The sequence below is a fragment of the Anomalospiza imberbis genome, chromosome 1 (genome assembly GCF_031753505.1).
Source record: "Anomalospiza imberbis isolate Cuckoo-Finch-1a 21T00152 chromosome 1, ASM3175350v1, whole genome shotgun sequence".
Taxonomy (NCBI): Eukaryota; Metazoa; Chordata; class Aves; order Passeriformes; family Viduidae; genus Anomalospiza; species Anomalospiza imberbis.
In genome coordinates, this window is record NC_089681.1 from 52,468,582 (window position 1) to 52,487,029 (window position 18,448).

At 36.8% G+C, this 18,448-nt stretch overlaps 1 protein-coding gene across 12 annotated transcripts in view; it reads right to left on the reverse strand.

Moving 5' to 3' along the window:
- Nucleotides 1–18,448, reverse strand: part of PIEZO2 (piezo type mechanosensitive ion channel component 2) — a 287,266-nt gene that overhangs the window by 237,637 nt on the left and 31,181 nt on the right. The gene's annotated exons all lie outside the window — the stretch shown is intronic.

Here is an 18,448-nt window from a genome sequence, read left to right on the forward strand (position 1 = left end):
CTGAAGACTTACACCTACATTTGTAACTATAAAAAACCTGCAAGATAGAGTAAATAGGACCCATCCCAGGGGGAATTCTGCAAGCAATTATCAGAGCTCTAAAGTCAATGTACTTGAGAAGAGGGAGGCAGCTCTGCTATAACACACCTACTCTCAGGGTCCTCTACACAGGAGCACAGGATGTACAACGGCCATTAGTGGCCTTCTTGGAAAGAATGGCAAAGAGGACACTCCTGATATCAGGACAAACCCATAAATCAACTTTTTGGTTTTTTGGGCTTTTTTCAAGTTTAATCTTGGGGTGGGAACAAGTTCTGTGGCATTCATAGGAAGAGGTATGACAGTGGTTTAAGGCTGTTCTACAGCCTGAAGGCTTTTCCATTTCAATGGGAAGGACCAATGTACTCAGTCATTCTGGTAGCAGAATAACAACATTAGCAGGTAATACTGTTATCCAGTTATTTTTGGGATTGTGTCAATCAGATTTTATTTGTGTTAAACTGCTTACTCATTTTCAGTGCATTATGCTCATTTTCTTCTTTCTTGAGGGCTGAGCTTGCTGCACTTCTTGTAGAGCACCTAGCACTCAGTTTCCCAGTACAAAGACAGAAAACAGCAACTGTGTGCTTTAAATGTCTTCCTTCATTAGCTGGAAGTCACTGAATGCCTTGCCAATAAGTCTGTGTCAAATATTTAGAACCTCAATTTATATCAAAGCCTCCTCCAGCAAACTTGGCTAGACACTGCCTGGAAAACCTGTATTTATTTAAGCAGTTGCAAGAGCTCAGAATTTTGAATTAAACCCCCCAAAACCTAGGTGCAACATTTTTACTATTCCCTACTGCAACTATTCCAATATTTCTATTTTGAGTTTATATCCACTTATCTAGTATATATGTCTGGAGAGATGAGTGCCTTATCAAGCTAAGGTGCAAGAGTAAATGACTGAATATAATTTTAGCAAGATAAAAGATTAGGAAATAGCAGCTGCACTGCTTTCACATATTTGCACTGCACTACATTATTATTTTGCCAAACATACATATTCCTTAGTTCTGACACTCAAAATTATATAGAAAAAGTTTCAGAGCATAAAATCAGCTTCAGTTTGTCACTGATGCAACAACAAAGGACCCAAAAAAGCAAATTAACCCATCCTCTGCACTCCCTCTGGTATTTCCAGAGATCTCCTGCAAAAGGAGCTGTACACAGATGTCCAAAACAATGGAATGTCCCATTTAAGATCAATGGAATTCCATCAACAGAAAAAGCACCTATAAAGATGAGTTTCTTGGCAAACCAAATGGGATAGAAGTTTCTGGGTATTTGGGATACATTGGTCAGTTCACAGTATCAAAATTATTGTAACTTTAGCATTTTAGGCTTGTTACTGCTTCTCAAAATTGTCTAATCGATTTGCAAAATTAATTTCAGACGACTTCTTTTTGAACTATATATACCCCAAAATTTACTGCTTTCTATTCCTAGAGCTGTGTACTCAAAATCTTTTTTTTCCCTCTACTGCTACATAAATAGTGCTGTTAACAGAGATTACATTTCCATTCAAACCTTTCCTTATGTATTTTTTCATATAAAGCATCCAGAAAACCCTTTAGTTTCTTAGCTTTAAAAGGATGAGTTGGTCAACAGCAAACACTGAACAAAAAGGCTTAAACTGGAAAATACACCATGTGTTCAAAGTCCATACACACTTTTTGCTCTTTGGGCTTTTTTTAAAACCACGTCTCACCAAGTTTTCTAACAGTCTCTACTGACAAAAATTCAGAAATGTGATTTTCACCTGTGAAGTTCTGCTGTTGTTCACAGCCCAATAAGAGCAATAATACACAATTTGGAAAAGACATAAAAAGCAAAGTTATTAATACACAGTATTAAAAACAAATTAACTTTTATTTTTTATCACTTGAAGTACTTTAAAGCACCTTCCCTTAGACAGGAAGAAAAGAGCACTTGATAAAATGTAAGACTGACTTCTCCATTCATAAGCAACTATTAAAAATATTTAAGTTTTAATGTATAGAAAAAAAAAAGGTGTTGTACAAATCTTTAAAGATTTTTATCATCTTTCACAGCAATGGACAGATTGATTTACAGCTAAAAAATTTAATTCATCCTTAAGACAGGTATGTACAGTGTGTGCCATACAAAATTATAAAGGAAACATACACACAAAAAAACCCAAAACTAAAAAAATCATATATCCCATGATAACCGTGTCCTTCTAGAATTTATTTTTCATTGTTTTATGCTAGCCAAAGTAGGCCTTTGAAAAAATTTAATACTGCTTCATAGATACATCAGGTTTCTACATGTAGAATTCTAACAGCTGTTACATATTATTATTTCATATTTCAACCAGCAGTTTTCTTTTCTCCATTTAAAGAGAATAATTAGTATAGAATTGGTGTTTTACCTGTTATATAAAAAAATACTGGAGACCAAAGTGAGGGGCAATAAAGAGATTCACAATAAGCTTGAACTTGGAAAGAAGAGGAAAAAAAAAAACCGCCTCATAAATGATGTGTTTAGTTATATTCCACAAAAATTTTAAGAGTAGTTAATTCAGAAGTGGAAACTACATGTTCAGAAAAAACAGCCTTCCAGAGTGCAGGCCTAGTACCAAAAGGCTACTGACTCCTCATTTGTGAACAAGAATTCTGTCAAAAGCCATGACAACAGAAAACAAGAAGGAAGGGGAAGACAGAATTAGCCATCCATTCACTATTTCTGAGTGTAATTTAGCAAAAAAAGCACTGTTGTTATTCTTGACAGAATAATGTATTGCTTGTTATACCCTTTTCTGTTCAAGAAATATGTAAAAATATCTCGTCTACATATTTTACATATTTCTACTCTAGGTTTTAGAATATTATGTATCCTTCTTAGTGTTATCCTATCCAGACTCTTGTGTGCTTTAGCACAAGAAGAAATTAATTCAGCCAACTACATTGAAGTAATGTGTCTTCTACCTTCAGCAGGATATTGCATGGTGTTTGCATCCTGTTTTAACAACTTTACAGCTGCAAGATTACTAAGAAAGCTACGCAATGATATTCTTTAAAAATGGTACATTTAGACTAAAATTTGGCCTTTCATGCTTATTTTTCCAGTAACACAAAATATATATACATATTCAGTGAAAATATCAATTGGAAAAAGTGTTTCTGAAAAAAATGTCTAACCCTGAGCAGGCCAGGGTTGTCTAAAAGACAGAGGTGATGCTGTTCACTCATTCTTATATCCAGTTGATCTGAAATAAGAGATCAAAACACAGAAGGGAAAGGGAATCACCAGCTGAATGACCTTTGAAACTTCTCAGTCTCCAGGAGACCAAGTGTCCAACTCTCAAAGCTAGGACAACTCAGCACCAGATTCCTGCCTGTAATGCTGTAATTTTTCTTAGTTATACCACGGTTAATATCCATTATATCCTCATTATTCTGAAAAAATCCCCAATTACCATGTAATTCAGATGACTAAACCAGGCAATAGATGTAGTAGCCTTTGCTACCAGGTATAGCATGTGAATGAGCCACTGATACCCAGTCCAGATGAAAAGCTTCTGGTGCAAAAGCTCAGCCTAAGTCAAATGCTGAAGCAAATCTATCTCCTCCTCCAAACCAAGGTGTTCTACGTGACAATCCATGAATGTGTGTCATGAGTTGTCAACTCTTCCAGGAAGAGATACAGTTATGATCCCTCTTATCAATGAAGCACTGTCCTAATGCCATGATCATTTAGGCCTTTCCACTTGTGCTGCTCTCCAGTAAGACATTTACCAGCCGGTCCCCACATTCTCTGGAATATTCTAAATTGGTGAAGTTTGGGGGGCTTTTTGTTTGTTGGTTAGGTTTTTTTATCCCTAATCATCTTACTAGACATCAAGAGCTGCCCAAGCAAGGCAAGTAGGTCCAGCATTAGGCCATATGGACTCAGCCTTCTGTCAGAGACTGAAATGTTATAATTTATGGCTTAAACATATTCATTGCCTATTAGGGCAAAACTGTACAAAAGCTACAGAGAAAACCACCAAAAACCTGAATGGAGTCCTATACTGCTCCTTGATGGACCATGTGAACTATACAAGAGCTTGGTAAAGTAAGTAAATGTTAAAAGAGGAAAAGAGATTTAAATTCTATAGAATAAGAACTACTGGAAATAAATTACTTTTTTCAAGGAAAATGAGTTTAAAAAATTCAAAGCAAACCAACAGCAACAAAAAATCCTACCTCCATTAGTCAGCCAGATAAGTACTTCCAACAATATAGTACAAAGAGGAAAGGTCAAAACTGGTGAGAAAAATCTTGTTTCCTTCCATTCTGAATAAAGCCCTTATTTATAAGTCTCTTTACTTTCTGGTAACACTCCCTCTTGGTATCAACCAGCAAATGTGAGAAGAAATGGAACAAGAATTTTTCTCCTTCTCCTAAAGATTTATGCATGCAGCATTCTTTAACCAAAACTCACACATGTGCACAGTAGCAATACAGTAAAATAGCAGCAAACTGCTCTCCAGTATTTCCTTAAAGTTCCTGATGCCTCTGCCCCCAATGGTAGGGGTATCCTTGAGAAGAAAGCCCACCTAATCTCACACTGAAACAGAGACCCAGAACAGAGACCCCTGCTTTACAAACTAATGTAGTAAAAAGTGGACTCATTCTCTATAGACAGTATTAATTGCCTACAGAGCTGAATCTCCCAGAAAGATGATCAACCAGTTGCTCTCATCTCCACTGTAATTTTATGAGCCAACGACCATTAAGGTACAAAGGAGGAGTTTTCAACTCAGAGTCACAAGTGCAAATCTTGTTTCTGAGGATTTTTCTCACTTTTACCTGACATAGACATTACTAACCAAATGCAGCAGAAATAAAAAAAATTAGGATGAATAATCAAGTTCACTTGATCAGAAATATGCATTGCCATTTCTGAAAAAGAAAGGCTACTTTTAAAAATTGCTATTTTTCATATCTTCTAATGCTTCATATTTCAAATTTGTTTCAGAAATACAAAATTTGTTTCAGAACTTTTTCCTCCAAGAGTTTTTATGATAACAATAAAAAAAAAAAAAATTTGCCACACATTGCAAAATTAGTTTATGCTGTAAACAACCTATTTGAAAAAATAAAACTGTGATAGTGACCAAAAATGTTACTCTTCAAAAACTATACCTTCTCGTAATGACAAATATCTGATAGGCAGAGTGCCCAGGGAACTTTAGCTCTCAGATATTTACTTTATTTTTACTTATTGAAATTCAGAAGAATGGATTAACTCCTGACATAGTTTTGGTCTCATTTCTGAGTAATTGCACTAAAACAACACTTCTGACAGATGAGATTGGAATGATACACTGCTATGCAAGACAGTTAAGTGAAGTGCATATAATCTTACCATCCCTTTAGAGCAAAATAATGCTCATAGCCTCTGGTGTGCAGTGCAGAACTGTATCTGCTCAGGACAAGTTCCCTCCTGCATCAGCCCATACTCCCTCCACATCCAACAGCTCTGCTGATAAGGCCGTGCTAACACACACCACTCCCCACCCTGCTCCTGAGCCAACATTTCAACACGGGGCTGCTCTGTGTGTCACACCCAGAGAGAAAACTTTTTGGTTTTGGAAAAAACAGACAAAAATATAAACCCCAAAAATCAGGAAGAAATCCAAACAAGAAAAACACCAAAAGCATGAATACTTCCATAAACAGATAAATAGTATGCTTTTGGTTCATGTCAGCACTTCTACAATCACATTTTTTCACCTGTCAGCATTCATCAGAAGAGATAACTGCTGGATAGTTAACAGTTTTGCAATGGCTTGGGAATTTTTTTTCCTTTGCTTTTTTTTGCCTTTTCTCTATTTCTCCAAGCACCAGTTTTAGTAAGCTCTCTCTCCATCAGAAACCATCTGGAACAGATTTCAACTTTGTGGCAAATATTCCATAGGAATCAATCAGAAGGAGGAGAAGACAAAACACCTTGTTCACCACTTTCTTTCAGCGCTTAGGAACAGGAGCTGTATTTCCCAGCTGCATTTGACAGCAAGAAAATGAACAAAGGATCTCAAGTATAACCATACCACAATCATCATCTTAGAATAAAGAAGTTTAAAGCTGTATCCACTTCCACAAGCAAATCCATGTCAATACATTTTACTGCCATGATTAAGTACGCAAATATTTCCAAATTAAAAACATGATGGACACCATCATCAGTAATTTTTCCCATTCAAAATATCAACTTCACATTCTAACTCATTTCAATTTCAGTGCCAACTGAAACTAAATTCATTTATTGGTCTGGGAAGTGGAAAGAGATGTCTTCTTATTCCTCCACTGAGGTGGCTGCCTGCAGAAGGGACGCTGTCTGCATTCTCACTCTTGCTTCAGCAACAGCTCTTCTATCTCCAGGCTCCTCTCTCTAGGAAAGTAAGTGGGAGCTAAAGAAGTAACTCCCTCCTCACTCATTTTCATGGGATGAGAAAAGCATGTTCCTGTTTCCTCGGACATCTGGAGACAGTAGTCTGGTTCTGCTGTTACAGTTGCATAACCCTGTCAAGACTCAGACTAAAAATAACAGCAAACTCAGAACACAGATGACAATCAAATGTCACACAGTGCTACTGCTAAACACAACATCAACCAGGGACAGATTTGGAGAGAGCTGGGTAACAGAGAGACCTCCATGAGCAGAAAGGGACTGAGACCTTCGTTTACAGCTGCTAAGAAGCTACAGACACCCAGAACAGCTACCCAGTCAGATGGTTCCAGCAACTGGAAGCGTTAATTTCAGCATATATTACCAATCCTCCATCACCATTCACACTCATCATCTTTTAAAACATGTAAACCACCATAAGCCAATTGACATAAGATGCAGAAAGAACCAAGTAATTTTTTTCAACATCTGTTGCTTACTGACATCAGTCCTAAAAAACCCTGAGTCAGATGAAGGATGTGTTAAAAACTAACCCAGATGAACACTTCTGAGGAACATAAACATGATTAAACATCAGAGAGGTGTTAACACTGGAAAATATGAGTGTCATTAGTGAATTTACAAATATGAATGCAGAGTTTGAAACTCTGCCATTATTTATTCCAGTAGAGGAAAGGATAGATAAACTTCCTTTCTTGGTCCATCACTGAATAAAAAGGACCCAGAGGATTGCAACTGCAAGCTATAAATCTGAATGATGAAGGAGCATTTCAGACAGTGCTATAAAGCCACAGTGTTTACCAAAGGAAACAGAATTTTTAAAAATAGGTAGCTCCAGGATATCATCAAGTGAGTAAAGGAGATACAAGATCTTCATTCTTGCCATGTCCCTATTCCAAAGTGACGTTGCTTGTACAAAATAATAAATCTCTTTTTGTTTGAAGAACTATGCATTTCTCTCTCTCCTTACAAATACATGAGGAAACTTTCTCTCATGGCAAAGAAGTCTTAAGTTATTACAGGAATCTCCTTAGGAATGCCATGAATTGTCTTGCAAACTATTTCTCCTAACTCGGAACCAGGAAAGGAACCTGGAGAACTAAGAGTCTCAGAACCCATGGACATATTAGGAGGCTATTTATAATCTGCAAATCTAATCTGATCATTCAGATTGCCTTTTCTGGACAGGTAGTACTTAAACCCATCTGACTCCCAATGAAATTTCACATGCACATGACCACAGTCTATGCAAGAGAGTTCTACTGGGACAGATGCATTTTACTGTGGGTTTCAAATGCAACACTTACCTAACATTGAATGAAAAACATCATTCAGAAATCCTACTATTGAAACAGAAGCATGGTCTTGTCCAGTTTTCATACAGCAAAGTAATAGTTATTATAATTACTCCATATAGCAATTTAAGAAAAAAAAAAGTCTTAATTGTGCATTTATTTCAAGTAGTAAGATTCCTCAGAAAGTGCAGGGCACATCTGAATCTGTTTCTTCACATATCCCTCAAGAAACTTTCCCTACATTCACGGAGTTGCAATCTGTGGCATTCCCTTCAGGTAGCCAAACTTCTTGTACTTATGGGAGGTTTTCTTCCATGTATCAATTTTCTTTTGTACACCATCTGTAGCAATGTTTTCTTCCCCTGGAATATGTTTTGAAGAAACTCCCCCAGACTTTTGATAAGCTCTCAGCCAAATTTTAAGAGCAAGACTGGAAATTCAAAATGATTTAATACCCCTTTCATGTTTATAAAACAAACCATTGTGTCCTTGTCCAAGAATATTTGAATGTGGGAAGTTAAGAAGAAGTTTAACTTGAAGAAAACTTCCCACGCAGTTAGTAATTCTAATCTGTTTATATCTAGGCTCAATATAAAGTCTGACTACGTATTTCTTTGGAGTCAAGCCACTGTCCTGAAGACACCAAATAGTATCATGCAGCATCCCACCAGATTAAAAAATGAAACAGTCATCCCAACAAGGAAATCAAGGGTCCTGGGCTCACCCTACAGAACTTCTAGAGCTCTCAACCTAGTCAATTGCAAAGTAAAGGATTTTTTGTTGCAGGGGAAGACAGAGAACAAAAAACTTCTTGTCATCATTAGGCCTGTTCTGAACACAAGGAGATGGGTACAGTGAATTTAAGGGTCTCAATATGAATCTTCATTCAAGAAACACAATACTGTTCTTATCTCATTTAAGAAAAACCAAAATAAAAAAAACGGCAAACCAAAAACCCAACATGTCTTTAATTGAGCAAGATCTCAAATTTGGAGAAATGAGTCCACTGAGAATCTCAGAAGATCTGTCCTTGAGAAAGAGCCAAAGTATACATCGTGGAGGATTAAAACTAAGTGAAGAGCACATTAAATTTGATTTAAACATATCCCAAAAATATAAGAAATATATAAACACCAAGCTGTCTTTCAAGTTAAAAAAAAAAGGTTTTTCTTTACAATCTCTGCAGGGCAACCAATGGTCCTTACAGACAAGAGTTCTAAATACAGTGAAGATAACAGCAGTAAAGACCTACATAATCCTTGTGACTTTATTTATGAGCACTTCCATTAGTAGAAATTTTTATCTGGTTAACAAAGTATTTTTGTCAGTAAACCGACCAAAAAAATTATACCATCTGAGAACACAAACATGGATTTCAAAGTGGTCTTTATGAGCAAACTGACCAAATTAATCTTGGATGAAGTTTATAGCTCCAGAAAAGTGCCAGAATAAGTAGAATACTGGGGTTTGTTCAAACACAAGGATTCTCTTCATTAACAGTTAGACCAATGTACTACAGCCAGTCAGGAGTGTGTCTCAGAAGTATTTTTATTTGTCATGCTTGAAAAAGAACTAACTTCATCCCTTGCTACATGGTCTTAAGTGATGGAAGTGGGAAGATAAAGCTGCAGAAAGAAAAACAGAACCTACTAACAAACTTGAGTGATACTGAACTCAATAATGATGTTCTGTTAACCTGTTATTGGGAAGTTCATTTACTACAGAAGCAAAAGAAAGTTTGCCTAAAAGTAGGAGCGATAATAATAATAATAATAATGATTTATTGAAATAAATTAGTTGTAGTATGGTTTGTTGTTTTGGTTTTTTTTTTAACCCAAGAAAATTGAAAACAATTCCTCAGTTTGAAATCAGGGGAAAGTAATGCTGGAAATGTGATTTTTTTTTCTTTTCTCTGCTTTATCCATTCATATAAGATTCCCTTCTCTCTCATAATTAGCTATCCACTTCTAAAGTTCTTCAATGCGGCATCATAGTTAACTTTGAATATTCAATGCTCCCACATAATTTTCTTGCTTTTTATTACTAAGCAATTTTGAGAACTAATTTTTTTAATCTAAAATTTCCAAGTTATTTAATTATAGCTACCAGAAAATGCACCCTTTATAAATAAATAAACAATCACCAAGATTGCCTTCTCAGCTCTTTGATCAGAATAAATGCATATTAGCAGCAAAATTCCCACCATCATCTTAATTGGTAGCATAAATAAATTAGGACCTTGTTACCAGGATAAGGTAAAGCAAGCTGGAGTTAAGTGTGATTACATAACAAGGAAGAGATCATAAGCATGACCAGAAAACATTTATCTTTTGCTTAGGGCATCTTGGTCTACTTGTAAAAACATCAATCCTCAACAAATAATAGAGTGCGGCTTCAGTGTCCCTAGACTAGCAAAGAGCATTACAGAGCAGACAACTCCAGTGCACAGACTACCCAGAGTAGAAAAAAGGGAAGTATCCTTACCTAGTTTACACAGGTAAGAAACCAATCTAGAGAAAATTACTACACTTTATCACATTTACATGACAGCCCTTTAGCAATGTGACAGCAAATTCCCAAACCTAAACCTGCAGTTCCAAGAACACAGCCACTCCACAAAAATTTATTACTGCCTCTCTTCCTAAGGGTGCTGCATGTACATACAAGACTTTACTCTGAAATCAGTTGTTTTATTATTCAAGAGAAACAAAACCACAAAATTACTCCCCTAATCATATTCACGTTGTTTTTTTCTGGTAGATTTCCCCTTACTATTTGTGTCACTTTCTGTTTGAAAACATCGTAGACTGAGTCACAAGCTCTAACTCTGTTTGTCACAATATGCTGTGCTGCACCGCAGCATCTGAACACCTTTCAGGAAAAAATGAACACGTGCCAAATACAATCACACCTTTTGAGAAACTGGAGGTAGTAAAGGGATCAGGATTAGTTCAGAGATGCAGCTCCAGCACAGGAGGCCAAAACTGTTTCCACCCTTCAAGAGGACAGTCTTAATGCTCCTAACTTGCCTCCAAATACATTCATTAGCAGCCTTACATAGGATCTTAAAGGGGGATGGCCCTGTAGCCATAGATCCCTTCATTCAAATGGAAAAAAATTGTGAGAATATATTTACAGGAAATAATAAATCTAACATCAATGCCTCTGAATTTTCAACCTTATCTTGTATGAAACCTATGTTTATTTCTGAATTATGATTAAACACGTCAACTTTTGGCACTCAAAGAAAAAAGTGCAACATTATATCCATTTGAAAAAATGGCACATTTGCTTTTCTGGGGGTCTTGTGTTTTAAGCAAACAGGTTGTTTTACATTTGAACTGTTGGTATCACTAAAATAATATATTAACCTTTAAGAAAAGATCAATAGATGCAGTAAAATCATACTTAACTCCAAACCATTGGGTGTTTTTTTTCTTCTAAACTTAATAGAGTCATTGAAGCTTTTCCCTTCATCTTATTCTCTTCCCTCAAATTCACAGCAATCCAATAAAAAAACGGTTCAAATTTAAAGGATAAAATTTCTACAGACATTATGCAATGATTCAAAACAATCTAATAATTTCCTTCAGTGGTTAATAATACAGAATATGATGCTTCATTTACCTGAACTACAAAGAAACACAGGAAACCTAGGGACTTCATCCAAATCAGCACAGTAATACCCTGATCCGGCACTCCTTACATAAGCATTTCTGTCTTCTTTCCCAAGACTGTTCCAGGAAGGGCAGATGAATTCACAAATTTCACCAGTATCCACAATCTAGTAGCTGAACTTGTGCCTTAGACAAAATACACTTCTTGCTCATAAACCACTGTAACCTGATCAACCACAGTGACTCAAATCCGTCATACCACACTCCTGAAAACAGGAACAACCAGCCAGAAACCTGTCCTTTAAAAATATTTTTGCACTGTGCTAAGTGACCCTTAACCAACAATATCAGATGCAAAAAATGTGAACATCTCAAAATGTCTGAGAATAGTGTTTTGTTTGTGGGTGTAATTCTTAAAAGCAAAGAGATTCTTAGTTCAAATCCATTTACTGGCACGGCAAGACAACAGTGTGCGTGGCACGTTCTCACTCTCTCAATCAGCAGACAAGACACTGGTAAATTGGTCTGTTTTAGCTAAAAGTGCAAAGAATAAAAAAAAAAAAAAAACAGTTCCAGAAGGGGCCAAATACTGAATGGCCTCATCTGAAAATGGGAACTGTAGTCCAACATATCCCAAAGAGGAAATGTTATTTTTGTGTCTGGAGACAATTTGAGTCAAGCTTGATAAGACTATTTCGAATCTCTGAAGTGCTTTGTGAACTCCACCCTGCACTGTACAGCCCAACAAGGCTGCTTTTGTGGATGATGACATGGAACACAGACAGCAAAGCAACCAATGTGCTTGTCCATACAGAGTTACAGTTTTAACTCCAGATTTAGGAAACACACATAACATATTTGTGATTATGCATGAGACAGGCTAGTAATTCAATGTATGCATTCTATTAATTTAGCTCATCTCTCCTGCCAAAAATGCAATCACCTTCCAGCAGATCAGTGTCAACAAGGTAAGCCAAAAGCCATTTATCAACTTTTAGTTGAGAAATATTTGAAGAGCTTAAAAAAAAAAAAAGAGCAACTATTAAAATGCAGATTGGAGCAAGCATGAATGGCTTGATTATTACATGGAGTCCTGGAGTGGAAAGAGGGGAGCACATCCTGTTTTGAGGTTAGGAAAAGTTGGCAATCTGAATCTGACCCCCACCCTTTTTTGTGAGATCTCTGCATAATAAATTCGACATTTCAGAAGAAAGCTTCCATTCTCCTCCAGAAATCCTGTGCAAAGGAGTAAAGAAAAGTGGGTCCTCCACTCCATTTTTTTCAGTCATCCACAGGATTTCCAAAAATAATACTTGCCCAGATGTTGAATCAGACTTTTAGTTTATTTGCAGGCAGCAGAATCAGTAGATTTGAAATTAGCTTCAGATGCTGTGAGTGAGGAAATATCACTTCCCTCCAAATTCAACATCTAAAAGTTTTTGGATTTTTATGCTTATTAAAAAAAAAAAAAAAAAAGAAGAAGATTTATAGGCCAAGAATTAATATATGAGCTCTAAACCAATACCTCTTTCAAGATCAGAACTTCTGGACGCAAAGAAATGCACAATCATGGTCAAACGTGGGCACTAACTGTACCCAAACATTCCACCTCAGCCACCTGCACTCCTTATTTTACTGAAAAAACCCCACAAGTAAGGTTGTAGAAACTACACCTGGTACTAAAAATGGCAAGCCATCTCAGATACAATGATTTAAAATATATCAGTAGTTTTAAGTCAGTTTTTTCTTAGTTCAGTATCGAGATTTATTCTTGACTCTTCCAATCCCATATTTTTCATTTGATTAATAAATTTAACCTCAAAATAGGGCAAAAAGATGGAGCCTGTATCTCTAATGTTTGATCACTGTATTCAAACTTGGATGAGGTGGGAGGGGAACACCAAAATTCCCCTCAAAACAGTAACAAGCCTGTCCAGCAGGTAGGTATGCCATGTTCCTGCAACATGGAAAAGGTTGGCTTAGGAAAGTACACTTCATGGTTCAAACATCTGCTATTTCTTCTTAGTCACAGCACATCCAGAACATGCAAAAATATAGTGCAGCATTTTCTCAAGATATTAATATTCTGCAATATTCCTATTCTTGAGAATATGAATATGCTTCTATTAGAACAGTTTGTCTGGGAAATGAGGATTTAAAATAAACATGAAGCCAAATCCTAAAGCCTTTAACCTGGGCAAACTTCCATTCCCCAAAGTACAGCAAGAAGTCAAGTTCTTCTCTTTTTGTTAGGTTTATACAGATTTAAGTGGATTTAACCACATTTCTTGAATTCAGATCTATTCATCTGAAAGTTAAGACCATCTTCTAGTGAAAATGGAGAAAGAACAAAACCCTAGTCCAGGATTATTTCAATATGAAGCATTGGGTCTGCTAAGATTATAGCACCAAAACAAGGAGAACAATACATTTAAAAGGACTACAATCCTGCTATTATTCCAGTGGTCTTGAACTAACCTCTTTGTCCCTACTATTAATCCTCTTAAGAACAACAAAAGGACAAAGATAATTCTCTGGAATACCAAGAAAGACAAGACATTTTTTAAAAATGCCTTTAATATTGGTCTTAACATGTTTAATATGATGCATTTATCTATAAACCCTGAAAACCACACGTTAAAATCCTGGTCATCAGAAAGCAGCAACTTTTCTGGTTCCATTTGTGCTCTTTTGGATACAGAAGATAAGTGGACACTTCTCCATGCCCAAGGAGGACTCTTCCAACAGGCATGGGGGCATGAAACACCTCAGCAGAAATACCATCATGCAAACTCAGTTAGGCAAGAGGAGGTAATTTTACAGTCTGTGTCTGTATAGCTGAAGCAATACTCAAGGAAACCAGAGTTTGTACTATTCAGCTCTCCCATGAGGCTTTGAAGATGCGTATGACTACTTTTCAAAGAAACTACAGCAAAAATTATGGGTGGTTTTTTTTGGAGGGGGGAGAGCAATGTACAGATGCAGAGGATCAAGGTTATAATAAGCAGAAATCAATTTTGAATGCTGCAATGTAGCTATTCCTGGAACCTTTTTCTTTTTCCCACTATTTGTTCCTGAAACACAAGCAGCAGTAGCACCAAAAAAAGCAAAACCCAAAGAATATTCTTCTAATAAAAATAATTTTTTTTGTAAAAATGATACATGTACATATGCTTACACACACCCCAGACTAAACCAGCCATCCCCTTTGTCATGGTTTTACCCTAGTCAGTAGCTAAGCACTACACAGATGTTCAGTCACCACCCCTCCACCCCACCCTGGTGAGAGAGGGAGAACTGGAAGAAAAGGTGAAAACTGGGGATTGAGACTAGAACAGTTTATTAACTGAAATAAAGTAAACTATAGTAGTAATAATAATATATATATTTAAAATACTTGAAAGAAAGTAAAATACAGTAGCAGCACTAATAATATTAGGAAAAGAGAGGAAGTAATAAAACCCAAGAAGCAGAAGTGATGCACAACACTGTTGCTCACCACCCACTGAGCAATACCCATCCCATCCTCAAGCAGTGATCGGTGGCTCTCAGCCAGCTCTCCCCAGTTCATAGACTGAACATGACCTTCTGTGGCACAGAGTATCTCTCTGGCTGCTTCAGGACACATGTCCTGCCCACGTTCCCCACCAGCTTCTTTGTCCACCTGGTCACTGGCAGAGCATGAGACACCGAAAATACCTGGGCTTAAGAGTAAGCACTACAACTAAAACATCAGTGTGTTATCAACATTGCTGTCACACTAAATCCGAAACACAGCTCTGGGCCAGGTATTAAGAAGAAAACTAACTCTGTCCCAGCTGTAAGTGGGACACCCTAGCGTATCTAATCCCTAAGGTATAGGGATATCGGTTATCTCAGTATCTGGAGATCAAAGTTGTCACTTAACATGTTACAAGTGAAGTTTATTCTTCCAACTCTACCTTGTGATACCCAGCATGCTGGTCTCCTTCCCATGCTTTGCAGAAATTCTTATCTTTGCAACACAATTAGACATTAACACTACAAATTTTAGGTGGAAAAAAGTCATCTCCGTTGCTAGTCATCTTGTTCTTCTTTGTTCTTACACAAGCTACTGTAGTTCCAAGGCAATCATGGTTACTATTCCTCTCAATTTGTTCTCCAGAAAAACAAAGCTCAAACCACTGCTTTTCTCTTTACAGAACTACCAAGCAAGCATGATGATCTCACAGTACTCAACATAAACTTTTTAAGCATTTCAAAATTAAAAAAAAAACCTCACAAGAATTCTTCTGAAATATTTACACTGTTTATTCATCAGTACTACATAATACAAACTTGCGACATGGTCTGTGTAATCTTTTTCCATCACATTATTTACATTTAAATCATGTTTTATGCAAGTTGGCATTCAGTTGAAGAGACTCCAATAGCCCTGTGTAAGTATCTCTTGTGCCATTGAGTCTGGATATAGCCACATAGTTTTGGATTGCAAAAATAGTAACAAAACACTGGAGGTAGTTCACAGAGCATATTAGTGGGGAAAGAAGTTAATTGTCTCTGTCAAGATGAAGAGAGATTAATTGTTTCACTGAGTCAAAGTGGAAGATTCTATAAAAAGACACCTGAAGGGCAGAGCACATCACGCAGGAAGACAGAGTGCATTACATACGGGATTACTAAGTGAACTGACCTCATCTGTATTGAAAAAATAGGGGTTTTTTTCCTCTTCATCAGTAACCCCACACCCAAAACCAAGACAAGGTGTGCTACTGATGGATTTAGCGCTGTTCAGGAACATAGGAATTACATTTGAGCAGATTACTAGAAATTCTGTGGCACTGAATTCCCATTTTCTGTGAAATCCCTCAGGAATGTGAAAAAGAACCTTTACTGTCAAGCAAAATCAATTGCTATAGAAAGCTTCACCACTACATCAAGGTTTGGGCACCAGGTTTAGCCATAGCACCCAAATCAGTGTTGACTAACGAGTAGTGAGAAACTAAAGCTGAGTAAAGAACCTGGAGGTTCTTTACCCAGAGCAGTCTGCAAAACACAGTTGCTGAACTCACGTTAGTGGCGACTTGTTAAGTGAAAAGCAGGCTTATTTTCCAGTTTGTTCAGGCCCCTGAACTTCATTAGAAGCACCAAGAAGTGAATGTCACTTTGTAGAAGTAATTTGTAATCTGTTTAATAAATTGACATCTCCCCAAAAAGAAGAAATTTGGATTGGAAGATTTCCCAACTGGCTCATCTGAGGAGAACTTTCTATTTACTAGGGCGATCTTACAGGACTTCGACTTCTGATTCTGTGGTTAATTAAAAAAGCAAAGGCATAGCAAGTTACCCTAATTCATAGTGAGGAATGTAAATTGTCACACAATGACAGATAGTTTAATCCCTGCAGAGTGTGAAAACTCAGTGGCAAAATACCAAATAGCATGAAGTCATAGATATTAAGCAATCAGCTCTTATTTCTTTTAGTTTGGTCTCAAAATAAAACAAAGACAGGAAGGAAAGAAAGAAGCACACAAAAAAAAATCTAACTCAATGAAAAATATTTAAAATTATTTTAGAAACAAGGAATGGATATTATTGCCTTGTAATCTAGTGATACTCTCCTAAAGAAAAACATCACCTCCTCACTTTGGCTTGCATGAAAAGAGCAATCCTGTTTCCTGACAGGCTGCACATTTCAACTATCCTTGAAAATATGTATTTAGGAAATAAACAAAAAAAAAGTTTATTTGGAATTCTACGTTAGAATTCAAATTAAATCTTCAAAGTGAGCATAAGGACATTGAAACCTCTGAAATCCTGGTTTTCTGTTTAAGCAATTGAAATGATACAGCAAGTCACAGGTTCTAATGCCTAAACATCCCTGTGCACAGAGACACAGCTCACATACACAGCTTCTGTTTGGGCTCATCTGTAATTTGTATGATTAGTGCAGTGAATGTGTGCATCAATACCCATCTGGGATTTGTTTTACTGGGTAAAAACATGCTGCTCACAGAAACCCTAACAAGAGTTTGTCTTTAGATCAATATCTGGATCCACCTGTGGACATTAACATAAATAAGAATCTGTATCATCTTATTAGAATTCAATATCAAATTCTGTCTTTGGCAGAAGTGGCATTAAAATCTATGATTCATGTTGATCCAAATATTTTTTAATGAAAATACAAGTCCTAAGTACACTGTCAGATGGATGCCTCCATATTAGTCTTCTTTTCTATTATTCTTTTACAGTGTTTCCTGCATTTTATACTTCCTCTTATCTCTGTGAAGTTTTTCTTCATTAAAACTTTTTAAACCAGTGATTGCATGTCTTCAGCAACTTTCATCCGCAAAATCTAGCGGAGGGACCCTCTACGAATTTGACAATTTCTCTTACAGGAAACTTTTCAGCTTTCCATTCTGATTCATCAGTTTCACAGCATCCTCTGCTATCACAGCTCTTTTTTCTTTCTATACATCTGTGTAAATCCAAATCACAGATACGATGATCAAGCTCAAGTTTTGGCTACTATTTCGTAAAAACAACAAAAACACCACCTACCCTCTAATGCACTGTGATTTCAGCTACTTCATGCACAAACATTCTCACTTTTTGCTTGTAACCTCCTCCACTACTCTTTTTTTCCTCACAAAAGTTTAGTAATGACCAACCTGTGGCTTCATTAGCAAGCACACCTCCTGCATAATCCAAGGGCAGCTCCAGGGCTGGAGCTACGCAACAAAACCAAGAGGAAAAAATAATGAACCTTCAGAAGCTCAGTGACCTTGGGACACAGCCACACAGTGCCTCTCTGGTTGCCTCCTGTCACTGGGAAGCCACTGACACCTTCCATGAGCTCACTAGTCCAGGTTGGCTCTTTTCCAGTAACTATTCAAGAAATGGGCTTTATTGGCTTTCAGCTAAATGAAAATTCCAGTAACAAGCCTCATGTCAACTGCTTAATGACAAGAAAGCAATAAATTATAAAATGTTTTACAGGCAGAAAATATTTAATCTCTCTCTACACAAAAGCAAGAAGTTTTTAAAGGTATTTTAACAGAAAAACACAAGGCAGTTTTGTTCATGTCTTGGAAG